The sequence below is a fragment of the Aquarana catesbeiana genome, linkage group LG02 (genome assembly GCF_042186555.1).
Source record: "Aquarana catesbeiana isolate 2022-GZ linkage group LG02, ASM4218655v1, whole genome shotgun sequence".
Classification (NCBI taxonomy): domain Eukaryota; kingdom Metazoa; phylum Chordata; class Amphibia; order Anura; family Ranidae; genus Aquarana; species Aquarana catesbeiana.
The window spans coordinates 4906830-4922031 of NC_133325.1; the positions used below are offsets into that span (position 1 = coordinate 4906830).

Sequence of the window (15202 nt, forward strand, 5' to 3'; positions counted from 1 at the left end):
CGCAGACACTGTATTATATACTGTACACCACCTGCAATGTATTATATACTGTACACCGCCTGCACTGTATTATATACTGTACACTGACCACACTGTATTATATACTGTACACTGACTGCAATGTATTATATACTGTACGCTGCCTGCACTATATACTGTACACCGCCTGCACTGCATTATATCCTGTACAGTGACTGCACTGTATTATATACTGTACGCCACCTGCACTGTATTATATACTGTACACCGCCTGCACTGCATTATATCCTGTACAGTGACTGCACTGTATTATATACTGTACGCCACCTGCACTGTATTATATACTGTACGCCACCTGCACTGTATTATATACTGTACAGTGACTGCACTATATTATATACTGTACACCGCCTGCACTGTATTATATACTGTACGCCGCCTGCACTGTATTATATACTGTACACCGCCTGCACTGTATTATATATGCTACACGGACAGCACTGTATTATATACTGTACATAGCCCGAACTGTATTACATACTGGTCACTGCCTGCACTATATTATATACTGTACACTGACCGCACTGTATTATATACTGTACACTGACCGCACTGTATTATATACTGTACACTGACTGCACTGTATTATATACTGTACACCGACCGCACTGTATTATATATGCTACACTGCCTGTACGCTCTATCTACTAACTAACCTGCCTAATCTCTCTCCAGTCTCCACATTAACACACTATACGGTCGCTGTGTAAGCAGTATTATATAGTGTGGGGCGTGGACTTAGCCCCTGAGCCATGATTGGCCAAAGGCACCCTGCCTTTGGCCAATCATGGCTCTGATAGTACATTGCACTATGATCGGCCAAAGCATGCAGGTCAGGTGCATGCTTTGGCCAATCAGCAGCCGTCAATGCACTGCAATTTCGCAGTGCATTATGGGGCGCTCGTCAGCGTGCGAACGTCCCGCAAGCGCCCCATATGTTTATTTTTCTACTAATGAACAGCCGATGTTCGAGTTGAACTTATATTTGACTCGAACATCCAGACCATCTCTAGTGGTAATACAATGTACTGGGGGAGGAGAGGGGGTACCATAATGTACTAGGATAGAGGAAGGCATAATACAATGTACTAGAGGGGAGGGGTGTTGTGATATGATGTACTGGGGGAGGGAAGGGGGTAATACAATGTATTGGGGAGGAGAGGGGATAATACAATGTACTGGGGGGAGGGGAATAGTGTAATACAATGTACTGGGGGAGGGAAGGGGGGGAATACAATGTACTTGGGGGAAGTAAGGTGGTAATACAATGTACTGGGGGGAGGGGATGAGTGTAATACAATGTACTGGGGGGAGGGGATGAGTGTAATACAATGTACTGGGGGGAGGGGATGAGTGTAATACAATGTACTGGGGGGAGGGGATGAGTGTAATACAATGTACTGGGGGGAGGGGATGAGTGTAATACAATGTACTGGGGGGAGGGGATGAGTGTAATACAATGTACTGGGGGGGAGGGGATGAGTGTAATACAATGTACTGGGGGGGAGGGGATGAGTGTAATACAATGTACTGGGGGGGGATGAGTGTAATATAATGTACTGGGGGGGAGGGAAGGGGGTAATACAATGTACTGGGGGGAGGGGATGAGTGTAATACAATGTACTGGGGGGGGGATGAGTGTAATACAATGTACTGGGGGGGAGGGAAGGGGGTAATACAATGTACTGGGGGGAGGGGATGAGTGTAATACAATGTACTGGGGGGGGGGATGAGTGTAATACAATGTACTGGGGGGAGGGGATGAGTGTAATACAATGTACTGGGGGGGGGATGAGTGTAATACAATGTACTGGGGGGAGGGAAGGGGGTAATACAATGCACTGGGGGGAGGGAAGGGAGTAATACAATGTACTGGGGGGAGGGGATGAGTGTAATACAATGTACTGGGGGGAGGGAAGGGGGTAATACAATGTACTGGGGGGAGGGAAGGGGGTAATACAATGTACTGGGGGGAGGGGATGAGTGTAATACAATGTACTGGGGGGAGGGGATGAGTGTAATACAATGTACTGGGGGGGGGGATGAGTGTAATACAATGTACTGGGGGGAGGGGATGAGTGTAATACAATGTACTGGGGGGAGGGGATGAGTGTAATACAATGTACTGGGGGGAGGGGATGAGTGTAATACAATGTACTGGGGGGAGGGGATGAGTGTAATACAATGTACTGGGGGGAGGGGATGAGTGTAATACAATGTACTGGGGGGAGGGAAGGGGGTAATACAATGTACTGGGGGGAGGGAAGGGAGTAATACAATGTACTGGGGGGAGGGAAGGGGGTAATACAATGTACTGGGGGGAGGGAAGGGGGTAATACAATGTACTGGGGGGAGGGGAATAGTGTAATACAATGTACTGGGGGGGAGGAAAGGGGGTAATACAATATACTGGGGGGAGGGTGGCAATACAATATACTGGGGGGAGGGAAGGGGGTAAAAATATACTGGGGGGGAGGGAAGGGGGTAATACAAAGTACTGGGGGGAGGGGATGAGTGTAATACAATGTACTGGGGGGAGGTAAGGTGGTAATACAATATACTGGGGGGGAGGGAAGGGGGTAAAATTTACTGGGGGGAGGGCGGTAATACGATATACTAGGAGGGAGGTAATACGATACACTGGGGGGAGGGTGGTAATACGATATACTGGGGGGAGGGTGGTAATACGATATACTGGGGGGAGGGTGGTAATACGATATACTAGGAGGGCGGTAATATGATGCACTGGGGGAAGGGTGGTAATACGATATACTGGGAGGGAGGTAATACAATATACTGGGGGGAGGGTGGTAATATGATGTACTGGGAGGGGATATGATGAATTGTTTCTCTATTGGGACGTTCTGTGGATAAAGTTCTCCAGGATCTATATTTATGTTGGTGTGATCTGCGGACAGTTCTCTGTACTGCCCCTCCCCCATAGTGACCCCATATGACTATCTTCCCCTCCATGGTCCCCATCCTAACTTTTCTCTCTGGAAGTTTCTCCTTCAACTTCTACACTGTCTTCGACTTCAGCTCTATGCAAGAGGAGGAGAGAGGGAGAGCGAGAGGAAGGAGGATGGGGAGGGGTGTGCTCAAACAGGATACAGACATACTGTACAAGATATCTATTTATGTGATCTACTGTATAAACCAGAGGCTCTGGATGGACAGTTGAATAAATGGTTCTATATTTAGGATGTATCTGGTCTATAAACCAGAGGCTCTGGATGGACAGTTGAATAAATGGTTGGGTACATCCTAAGTATAGAACCATTTATCCAACTGTCCATCCAGAGCCTCTGGTTTATAGACCGGATACATCCTAAGTATAGAGTCTATAAACCAGAGGCTTTAGATGGAAAGTTGGATAAATGGTTCTATATTTAGGATGTATCTGGTCTCGGTTTGGTTCGCAGCAGAACATGCAAACAGGCCAAAAATTCATGCAAACACACAAACACCGTTAAAGTCTATGGGACAGAAACATGAAAAATCAAAAGTGATAATTTTAAAGGCTTATATGCAAGTTATTGTCATAAAAAGTGTTTGGGGACCTGGGTCCTGCCCCAGGGGACATGGATCAATGCAAAAAAAAAAGTCTTAAAAATGTCAGTTTTTTCAGGAGCAGTGATTTTAATAATGCTTGAAGTGAAACAATAAAAATAAAATATTCCTTTAAATATTGTGCCTGGGGGGTGTCCTTAGTATGCTTGTAAAGTTGCACATCTTTCCCGTGTTTAGAATACCACAGCAAAATTACATTTCCTAAGGAAATAATGTTATTTAAAATTGCTCGCATCTGCAATGTATTGTCAGGTCTCGGCAATATAGATGAAAAAAAATGCACCAAAATGTAAAAAAAAAAAAAAAAAAATGCATGGGGGTCCCCCCAAAATCCATACCAGGCCCTTTAGGTCTGGTATGGATTTTAAGAGGAACCCCGCACCAAAATTTAAAACAAAATGGCATAGGGGTCCCCCCAAATATATACCAGACCCTTATCCGAGCATGCAACCTGGCAAGATGCAGGAAAATAGGGGGGGGGAGCGTCCGCCATCCTGAAACGTGCCAGGCCGGATGCCCTCAACATGGGGGGGTGTTTTGAGGGCCTTGTCCCAACTACCCTTGTCTGGTGGTTGTGGGGGTCTGCGGGCGGTGAGCTTATTGGAATCTGGAAGCACCCTTTAACAAGGGGACTCCCAGGTCCTGCCCCCCTCCCATGTGAATGGGTATCACAATGTAAATCCATCATGCCGCCCGATGAACCAGAAAAATAATGCAACAACTGAAGTCTCTTCATGATGACAACTGTTATATAGCTGAGGGCGGGGCCACCCGGTGACGTAAACGGGTGACCCCAATCCCTCTGAGGCCACGTGACGTCAGATTAAGGCGGGGTCATCTGTTTACATCACCGGGTGGTTTTGCCCTCAGCTATATAACAGCTGTCAACGCGAAGAGGCTTTAGTTGGCGGGAGCCTCCCATGGAGGCGGAGGTGTTGCGTTAATTTATTTTTGTTGCAGAGTGAGTTAAGTATGACAGTGGGCAGTATGTACAGGAGAGGAGAGTATGACAGTGAGCAGTATGTACAGGAGAGGAGTGTGGAGGGTATGACAGTGGGCAGTATGTACAGGAGAGGAGTGTGGAGGGTATGACAGTGGGCGGTATGTACAGGAGATGAGTGTGGAGAGTATGACAGTGGACAGTATGTACACGAGAGGAGTGTGGGGGGTATGACAGTGGGTGGTATGTACAGGAGAGGAGTGTGGAGGGTATGACAGTGGGCAGTATGTACAGGAGAGGAGTGTGGGGGGTATGACAGTGGGCAGTATGTACATGAGAGGAGTGCGGAGGGTATGACAGTGGGCGGTATGTACAGGAGAGGAGTGTGGAGGATATGACAGTGGTCAGTATGTACAGGAGAGGAGTGTGGAGGGTATGACAGTGGGCAGTATGTACAGGAGAGGAGTGTGGAGGGTATGACAGTGGGCGGTATGTACAGGAGAGGAGTGTGGAGGGTATGACAGTGGGCAGTATGTACAGGAGAGGAGTGTGGAGGATATGACAGAGGGCAGTATGTACAGGAGAGGAGTGTGGAGGGTATGACAGTGGGCAGTATGTACAGGAGAGGAGTGTGGAGGGTATGACAGTGGGCAGTATGTACAGGAGAGGAGTGTGGAGGGTATGACAGCGGGCAAAAATTGACCTGCCCTGTGTAAAAGGGGCCTTAGAGAGCACGGTGATTCTCTTTACCAAGATGACAGACAGAGACCGAGTGTTAAAAAACTATATACTGTATATATATATATATATATATATATATATATATATATATATATATATATATATATATATATGTACATACATATATATACACATATATACACACACACACACAGTATATATACCCAGATGATTCATCACAAGGGGGAAGACTCGGTCACAGATGATTGATATGTCTATAGCAGGGACAGGAGCCCTGTACTATGAATAGGACATCCACATGACTTACCTGTGTGGTCTGATGTAGAAGAGATCCTGTGCTGTCCCTATTGGTGGCCGATGTGTTCAGGATGGAAACTGAAAAGCTGTTTAACCTTCTGGAATCAGCTCTAAAATGGCCGAAAACAGGAAGAAATACAGGTGATGATTGATACTTCCTTAATCTGGTATTTCCTGTATTTTTCTCATACGGAGGAGCACTAAAATAACGTGACTGATTAATACAGAGGGTGCAGTATAGAGCGTAGACACTAGATGGGGCTGCTCCAAATAGCTGAAAAGTATAAAAACAACACAAAGAAAATATTTTAAAAAAAGCAGAAAAACAAAAAAAGGCAAAAGAAGTGTGAGAAGACCACAGTAAAAGGGCAAAGCACATTCTCAGTTGGGAATCCATGCTGTCCATAATTTGCTGTTGGGAAACTTACAAGACAGCAAAACAATGTTGACAAAATAAGAAAATAAAATAATTGTATTTAATATAATTATTTAATAACATAATAAATAAGAAAAATATCTGATTGTGAGCCAGTGGGGGTGGCATAATTTGGCATTAATAAGCACAGCATGGGATCAATACATTGCCACTAGGGAAGTATTTTCAAAGCTATACATGGTTTCTGTGAGTTCCATATGAAGCTGGTGAACATGCTGGACAATTGGGCAAAAAATGTTCTGGGTAGGGAAATAGGGAGCATGTGCATGTAAAACAGTATCCTGGGGAGGACATTCATTTATGTGATATTTACCCTCCCTAGCCACGTAAAGGCGGTTTTTGTCCAGTGCATTAAGTCTTGGCGTACCGCGGTCACCAACCGGGGTAGTTAGTCTAGTATAGGGTGTCATTTCGGTCTGTTAGTTGGATGCCTAGGTAGCGCAGGGAGGTCATAGCCCATGTTAAGGGGAAAATGCTTTTCGCGCTCTCAGCCATGGTTGGGGGTAACTGTATGGGCAGGATTTCAGACTTTGTAAAGTTGATTTTAAAGTTCGAGAGTGCCCCAAAGTGTTGAAGTTCTCTCATCAGGATTGACAACAAGATCATAGGGTTTGTTAAATGGAACAGTATATCATCCGCGTAGGCCGAGAGTTTGTGCTCTGTGTTGCCTACTGTCAAGCCCTTGATGTCTGTGTTCACTCTCACCCTCCGAAGCAGGGGCTCAAGGGCTATTGCGAAAAGTAGGGGTGAGAGGGGACACCCTTGTCTTGTGCCATTCCTGATCGAGAACTTGGTTGAGAAGATATCATTAATTTTAACTTGCGCCCTAGGTCCGAGTAGAGGGCTAGGATCCCAGGTAACATGTTTGAGCCAAGCCCCAGGGTGCCTAGGACTTCACAAAGGTAGGAACAGTCAATGCAGTCGAATGCCTTCTCGGTATCTGTGGAAAGTATTAAATAGGGGGTGAGTCTTGCCTTTGCCTAGCCCAGTGTATGAGCTGAATAGCTTGGATGGAGCTATCTCTGGCCTCACTCCCAGTGATGAATCCTGTTTGGTCAGAGTGTATTATGTATGGTATGAAATATTTCAGTCGGTTCGTCAGTATTTTTGCCAATATTTTCACATCAGTATTCAGTAGGGATATGGGGCAGTAACTCTGGGAAACAGTGAGGTCCTTGCCCTCCTTTGGTATTACTGAAATATGCACCAGTAAAGCCTCGGGGGGGATGTTGCTGCCCTTTGCTAGGGAGTTAAAGTACTTACACATGGGTTTTCAAGAGTCGGGGGTGAACCGATCTGGGCCTGGGCTTTTCCCCTTCGAGTATTGATTTAATGGTGGATCCATTTTCCTCAGTAGTAATTGGGGATTCCAAGTCTGTTGATCTGCTGGCAGGAGTGGTAGTCCGTTAGTTGACAAATAGTCATGAATCTTGGTCAATCTATCTGTTCTGTCGTCTGATGTCAAAGTGGCATCTAAATTGTATAGTTCAGCATAGTAGTCACGGAACCCCGCAGCTACCTTAGAGGACTGAAACACCAGTTCCCCTGAAGGGGAGAGGAGTTTGCGTATGTGCGTCTGGGCACGTTTCGCCCGTAGTGCTCTTGCCAACATACAGCCGCATTTGTTGCCTTGTTCATAATACTTATGTGACAAGTATCTTAGTTGCCGTCTTGCCTGAGGCTCTAGCAAGCGTGAGAACAGATCCTTAAGCTCCGTTTATTTCTGCAAGGCCTCAGGACCACCCCCTGCCTTATGCTTGAGTTCCGCCTGCTGGAGTGCAGTAAATACTCTGTGAAAGTCTGCCTGTCGCTCTTTTTTAAATTTGGTACCCAGGGAGATTAGCTCGCCTCGTATCAACGCTTTGTAGGCTTCCCAAATGGTTCTGTCACTAAGGTAATTTGTTGTGTTTTCTTGGAAGTAGGATTTCAGGGCTTCTGAGATCTTTGAAACCACCAAAGGGTCATCCAACAGGTTTTCGTTTAGACGCCAAGCCCAGGCCCTATGGGTGCCTAAGGGCAATGCAAGGGTGACAGTGATTGGGGCATGGTCCGATATTGTGGTGTTTTTTGATGGACAAACCTTGTAGAAGCTCCAACTTGGGGTGGTCTATGTAGAGCAAATCTATATGGGTATATACGTTGTGACCTTAGAGTAATAACTAAAGTTCCTTTCGGAAGTTGGAGGACTCTCCAGCTATCGACCAGTCCAGAGGTCTGGAGGGATTTACGGAAATGTTTAGTAAAGGCATGGGAATGCGTGGACCATCTGTGGGATGTATCTAGCGAAGGGTCGGGGCTTACATTGAAGTCGCCCCCAAGAATCAGGTAAATCAGGTAACCTTCCCTGAACTCGGCCAGGCGCTCCAATGTAACGTCAATAAAGGTCAGCTGGTTGGAATTGGGGGCATAGATGGTGGCGAAAGTGTATATTACACCTGTGATTGCCCCCTTTAAAAAGACGTATCGGCCCTGGGGGTCCAGGTTGCCCTTGTGTTGGAAAGGGCAGTGTTTGTGGATTGCTATGGCAGTTCCCCTGGATTTACTCACTGGGGAGGTACTGATATACCACTGGCTGTGCAGGTGAATGGGTAGTTTAGGTGTGGATTGGTGTGTGAAGTGTGTCTCTTGCAGAAGGACAACCTGTGCTTTCAATTTCTTCAGTTCCCACCATAACTTACTATGTTTACAAAGGGGAGCAGAGAACGCAAACATTGTATGATATTACTTTAAGATTGGCCATGTTGTCTGGCCTGTAAGCAAGAACTTAGTCAGCATCCAAATATAAGGCCCCATGCCCTGTGCCTGTTTGCTGTCCCAGAAGTAAGTTCATCAATAGGCACAGCAGAGTTTAAGGAGGGATGACGTTTAGGATCTAGGCCATGTCTTCAGTCTCTCGATGCAGAGGGGCCAGGTGATACGTCCACATCTTGTTGATGGTGACTGCACCTCCCGCGTTGTTGCACTTGTGTCCAGGGCTGGGGGAGTCGGATAGCTGGGAAGCCTATCATCCCTGGGTCTCCATGCCAATCTGGAAAGTCCACATTGCCTATTCCAAGAGCTGACAGGAAGTGTGGGAGATCATCTTTGGTGCGTAACGTGGCTGATCTGCCATCTTTAGTCGCTTGCAAGTAAAATGGGAATCCCCAACGGTAAGGCAAACTTGCCCTGTGCTGCATGAGGGTGTGCCTGGAGATATCTTGGTAAAAAAAGAGACGTGCGCCATCAAAAGTAAAAAATTGGCTTATTGCGCATCTTTTGCATGATACGCTCCTTGAGGGTGTACTTATAAAGTTTGCATATGATGTCTCTGGGATTGACTGTGTCCTGTGATGGGGGCCTTAAGGCTCCATGAGCTTGATCAATCTCGATGGGCACAGTGTCTGGGAGTTCCAGGATTTCCCTAAATATCCCTACTAATGAGGGGATGATATCTTTAGGGGCTGTAGCTTCTGGAAGGCTGCAAATGCCAATGTTCGCATTTCTGCTGCGGTTTTCAAAGTCACCAAGCTGAGATAATAGCATTTCCAATCTCTGGTCTTCGGCAACACATCTCATCTGTAAGGATGACAATGTGGGGAGGGCCTCATCTATCTTCTGCTGCAGTGTGTTTACCCTGGACCAAAGATGTGTGGTATCTGCCTTAAGTTGAGCAATGTCCTCCTTAAAAGCTTTTTCCACCCTTGTGGTGAACCGCTCTAGGTCTTCCCTGGTGGGGAGAGACCAAATATGTCTCTTAATGTCCCCGTGGTCCATGAAGTCTGCCATGTCAGACCCTCCAGCTCGGGAGGTTGTGGACTCAGAGAAGGTCATGGGCATGGAGTCACTCACCGATCCGGGGGATGGCTGCAGGGACACTGAACGGTGAAGGCTGTGCCAGCGGCGCTGCGTGTTGCTTAGATGTTTTGCTGGCCAGCACCATCTTGGATTTCTCCAGTGCCTTGCCGCAGTGTATAGTTGCCCATGGCAAGATTTGTCAGCCCCCGGGTCCTGGGATGTGTTCCGCCATCTCTGGGACATGTCATGAGCTGGTTTTAGGCTCGGGATCTCCGGTGAGCTGCTGATTATGCTGCGGTGGTAGCGGAGCAGGGACCAGACACGTCCTCACTGCTCCATGTCCAGGACACGCCCCCCCCCCCGAGTGAGAGAGATTTTAAGTGAACGTTCACATTGGAGGCGGGTTTGAAATCGGGTTTTGGTTCATTCGAATGCTTCGCGGCTGCATCCGCAACATGTGTTTATGTTTATTTATGAAACAAATAAAAAATATTGAAATAAAAAATACACACCTGGCTTGTTTTTAACTGATTTCAACTGAAAGTTAAGTTGTTTTTTTTTTTACGAGGGTTGCACCAATGCAGTTTTTTTTTTTATTAGTGAGTACAAGTAACAATACTTTTGGTCAAATACTCGGTGATACCCAGTACCAAGGGGGAGATGATTACACCCTTCTCCTTTCACTACTTCCTGGCGAATGGACGAACACCAATCAGACACAACCCGGATGACATCACTTTATCAAGGTGATAGTTCACCGAGTCCGCGTCATTTACAGAGTTCTTCGAAACTTTTAGATTTTTCATGTTAATAAAAGTTACAAAAGTGGATGAGATTTTTTTGTTTCCTTGTATAAATCTTATGGTATGGTATTGAATTCATGTAAGATTATAAAAGATTTGATTTGAGACCGCTCCCCCGTTCCATTTTACTTTTATTTATTTTTTTATTAGTTCCTGGAACAAGAGATTCAATTAATTTCTGAAAGATTTCCCCGTTTCTGTGTTTATTTGTACTGGTCAGGTTCCGGGTCATCTTTATATAAAGAAGGTGAATCAGGCAGATGTGATTGGTCTAAAAAAAAAATTGAACAGACTCCGTCTGATTGTGTAACAGGAACTCTGCAACATTCTTGATTATTGTAATGTTCCTGAAATGTAATGTTGTCTTTACAGTGCCTTGAAAAAGTATTCATACCCCTTGAATTTTTTCACATTTTGTCATGTTACATCTGACATGGAAATTTATAGATAGGCAACTCCTATCCTCATATTGATTAGTGGTTCCAAATTAATAATAGCTACTGCAGTAGGGAACAGACACAAAAGATACGCTCAGCATCTTTCCAAATAACTGTTCTGCTTTATTATGACGCAATTGAAGGTTTTTATACACATGATTACGTAGGTATCACATTAATATTACAATTGTACGTTTATGGTAACAAGGGGCGTAACATAGGCAGACTAATTCTGTGTTTCAATTATTTTTATTAAATTATCATACACATAAAAACATTCCGTTTCAAATTCATTTCAAAACCATATAAATATATATAAGCATATACAAAACATTCATAATAATCAAAACATAAAACACAAACGACATGAATATGGATCTATCTCATAATATATTCCAACATGTTAGAGATATTCCACCGTTTCAAGCCATCTAGTCCCCCCCCCCCCCCGCAAAAGGAAAAAAAGAATGCATATAGTGTTCTAGTTGGTAGGTAATTAAGAAATTATGCTTGTGAACAGTGCCCTAGTCCCCTACCTGTAGTGTTAAATTCTCTTAGTGACATTCCTTCTTATATAAATAAAACTGACATATCCCATCCCCTTTTTATTGATTTATGAGGAGGGAAAATTCTCAACTTTTTACCACCTGTTGGAAATTTCTCCTTAAAAGTGCCTATTACCGTGTAAAAAACAAAACAAAACAAAAAAAAAAAAAAAAAAACACTTTATAATACCCTCACCCACTACCTATAATGTTTAATTCTCTCAGTGACTTCCTTCTTACATAAATAAAACTGAGTTTTCCAAACCCTTTTTATTAATTTATAAAGAGGAGAAATTCTCGACTTTGTCTCCATCGAAAACTCCTCCAATAAATGTACCTAATTACTGTGTAACATCTTAAAAAAAAAAAGTGTGGGGGGGGGGGGGAGTAGGCAGGGACAGTGGAACATCGAATTACTTCCCGTATAGTTCACAATAACCTGGGTTTGTCTAAATTCCAACCAGCTCTTCCAAGTACTAACAAATTTTGTTTGCAAGTTATTTTGCAGATGCTCCGTAGCCGAACTACAAGTCACAGCATGTCCGGCGTTCTCTTGCCCCGAGACCCTACCATCTGCCTTTTATATATATCACAGGACAGGAGGCTGGACCCTAAAAGCCTGCGATTGTGGGCAGGGGATTCAAAGCAGAATTAACCCCTCACCCCCTTAACCTGGGCAGCTACACTAGTCTGGCTAAAATAAACACAGTAGGCAACCTGCATACAAGCTGATCATTGTAAGCACCCCTGTTAGTGCTAAATGGTTTGTCTCATCCCTGCAACTGCTACATCTGCAGGACAGCTTGTTCTGTTAAAGGAACTTACTGGCAGACTGATAATAAAAGACTAAAATAAAATAAAATGAATGCAGCCACCACAAGCTGCGATATTTTACATATTTAATTTTGGGTTTAGTACCACTTGAAGTGTGCAATGCGAAATACTTGCAGGTATCCACTCTGAGCATTCATGTGGCCTGGTGAAGGATGGAGGGGGTGTATACCACCCCCCTCCCCCCTCTATGGCCAACCAGTTATTTTTTGTTGCCCCTTATTAACCACTTATGGACCACCCACCATACATTTACTGCGACAGGGTAATCACATACCTAGTACATGATCTGACACTTCTGGGTCCGGGGCGCGTGCATGTGCCGCCGGTGACCCTCTCCCACTGTGATTATACATTATACAAATAAAAAGGCGCAATGCTAAGATACCTCAATATAATGTTCCTAATAGTCCAAAGGGCAGGGATAGATAGATAGATAGATAGATAGATAGATAGATAGATAGATAGATAGATAGATAGATAGATAGATAGATAGATAGATAGATAGATAGATAGATAGATAGATAGAAAAGACCAGAAGCGGGTTCCAGTAAGCTAGGAGAAAAACTAGTATGGGGAGGTCAGATGCCTGAGCCTGTCGCAGGCCGTGCTATAGTGTCCACAAGGCTCGTCTGGCGTCCACAGTATGGTGAAGACACGGCTGTGTGATCGGAGCCAAAACGAGGTTTGGGAAGCAAACATATATATATATAATAGTAAGCAAGCTCGGAAACGCGTCGCACAGCTGTGACGTCACAGCCCGGCGCCACGCTGTGTTTGGTTCCCAAGCCTCATTTTGGCTCCGATCACACGGCCGAGTCGTTACCATACTGTGGATGCCGGACGAGCCTTGCGGACACCATAGCACGGCCAGCGACAGGCTCTGGTGTCTGACCTCCCAATACTACCACTCCCAGAACCCACATCTGGCTTGACGGTCTCTTCACTGACCCCATCCAATCTTCATGTGTCATCTGGATAGCTGAAGGAGAATCTGCTGTGCTCAGCCATCCCACCCTATCCTTGTTGGATCTGATGCGGTGCCAGCAACACATGGACTCGCTGTGACCTGTAGTCCTCCCCCTTCTCTTCAGCCCAGAGATGTATCTGAACTCAACTCCACAGTTTCCCATGTGAGTGGATATTGTTTCCCCAATAAATGTTTTATTGATATACACTCAGAGGCGCCCCTTTCCTTGTTTTTCACTGTGATTATACAGAGTGGGAGCCCAGCGGCCGGTACCGCAGACTCGATGACCACCGGCACCCGCCGATTACACAGGACACAGGCAGAATAGCGATCTGTTAGAAGGGAAGGTATTGATTCTGTGTTTCTGCTAGGCAGGAACAAGGATCCATGCCTTCCTCTAGTCAAAGAACCTCCCCCACAGTGACTAAGCACAACCTAGGCACACATCCCGTTGGAATAAACTCTGAAGGTTTTTCCGACGGAGTTCCGCTCAAGCTGTCTTGCCTACACACGGTCACACCAAATTCCGACCGTCTAGAACGCGGTGACGTACAATACGTACGACGGGACTAGAAAACGGAAGTTCAATAGCCAGTAGCCAATAGCTTCCGTCTCGTACTTGCTTCAGAGCATGCGTCGTTTTTGGTACGTCGGAACAGCATACAGACGAGCGGTTTTCCCGATAGGAATTGGTTCCATCGGAAAAATTTAGAACATGTTCTCTTTCTAGGTCCGTCAGAATTTTCGAAGTTAAAAAGTCCAATGGGGCCTACACACGATTGGAATATACAATGAAAAGATTCCGTCTGACTTTTTCTGTCTGACATTCTGCTCATGTGTACACGGCATAAGGGACGGTAAACTAATATGAACGGGAGATAAGGAGTACTGACTATTAACCTGGGTCCGGGTAAATACATGAATGACATTTGTTACTTTCAAATGTACTAAAAGACACAGTGGGCACAGAAAGTATTCAGACCCCCTTAAATTTTTCACTCTTTGTTATATTGCAGCCATTTGCTAAAATCATTTAAGTTCATTTTTTTCCTCATTACTGTACATACAGCACCCCATATTGTACACACAGCACCCCATATTGTACACACAGCACCCCATATTGTACACACAGCACCTCATATTGTACACACAGCCCCCCATATTGTACACACAGCACCCCATATTGTACACACAGCACCCCATATTGTACACACAGCCCCCATATTGTACACTCAGCCCCCCATATTGTACACACAGCACCCCATATTGTACACACAGCTCCCCATATTGACAGAAAAACACAGAATTGTTGACATTTTTGCAGATTTATTAAAAAAGAAAAACTGAAATATCACATGGTGCTAAGTATTCAGACCCTTTGCTCAGGATCCCCAGTTCTGTCAGGTTGGATGGTAAACATTGGTGGACAGCCATTTATAGGTCTCTCCAGAGATGCTCAATTGGGTTTATGTCAGGGCTCTGGCTGGGCCATTCAAGAACAGTCACAGAGTTGTTGTGAAGCCACTCCTTCTTTAGCTGTGTGCTTAGGGTCATTGTCTTGTTGGAAGGTAAACCTTCGGCCCAGTCTGAGGTCCTGAGCACTCTGGAGAAGGTTTTCGTCCAGGATATCCCTGTACTTGGCTGCATTCATCTTTCCCTCGATTGCAACCAGTCGTCCTGTCCCTGCAGCTGAAAAACACCCCCACAGCATGATGCTGCCACCACCATGCTTCACTGTTGGGACTATTGGACAGGTGATGAGCAGTGCCTGGTTTTCTCCACACATACCGCTTAGAATTAAGGCCAAAAAGTTCTATCTTGGTCTCAGCAGACCAGAGAATCTTATTTCTCACCATCT

The 15202-nt window shown here is 45.2% G+C and overlaps 1 protein-coding gene across 1 annotated transcript in view; it reads right to left on the bottom strand.

Moving 5' to 3' along the window:
• The window catches only part of LOC141126591 (uncharacterized), a 46969-nt gene extending 41228 nt beyond the window's left edge, over positions 1-5741 (bottom strand). Inside the window, exon 1 of the mRNA XM_073612513.1 lies at positions 5559-5741. The gene's annotated coding sequence lies outside the window, so the exon portion shown is untranslated. The remainder of the gene's footprint in view (positions 1-5558) is intronic.
• Between the last annotated feature and the right edge of the window lie 9461 nt (positions 5742-15202).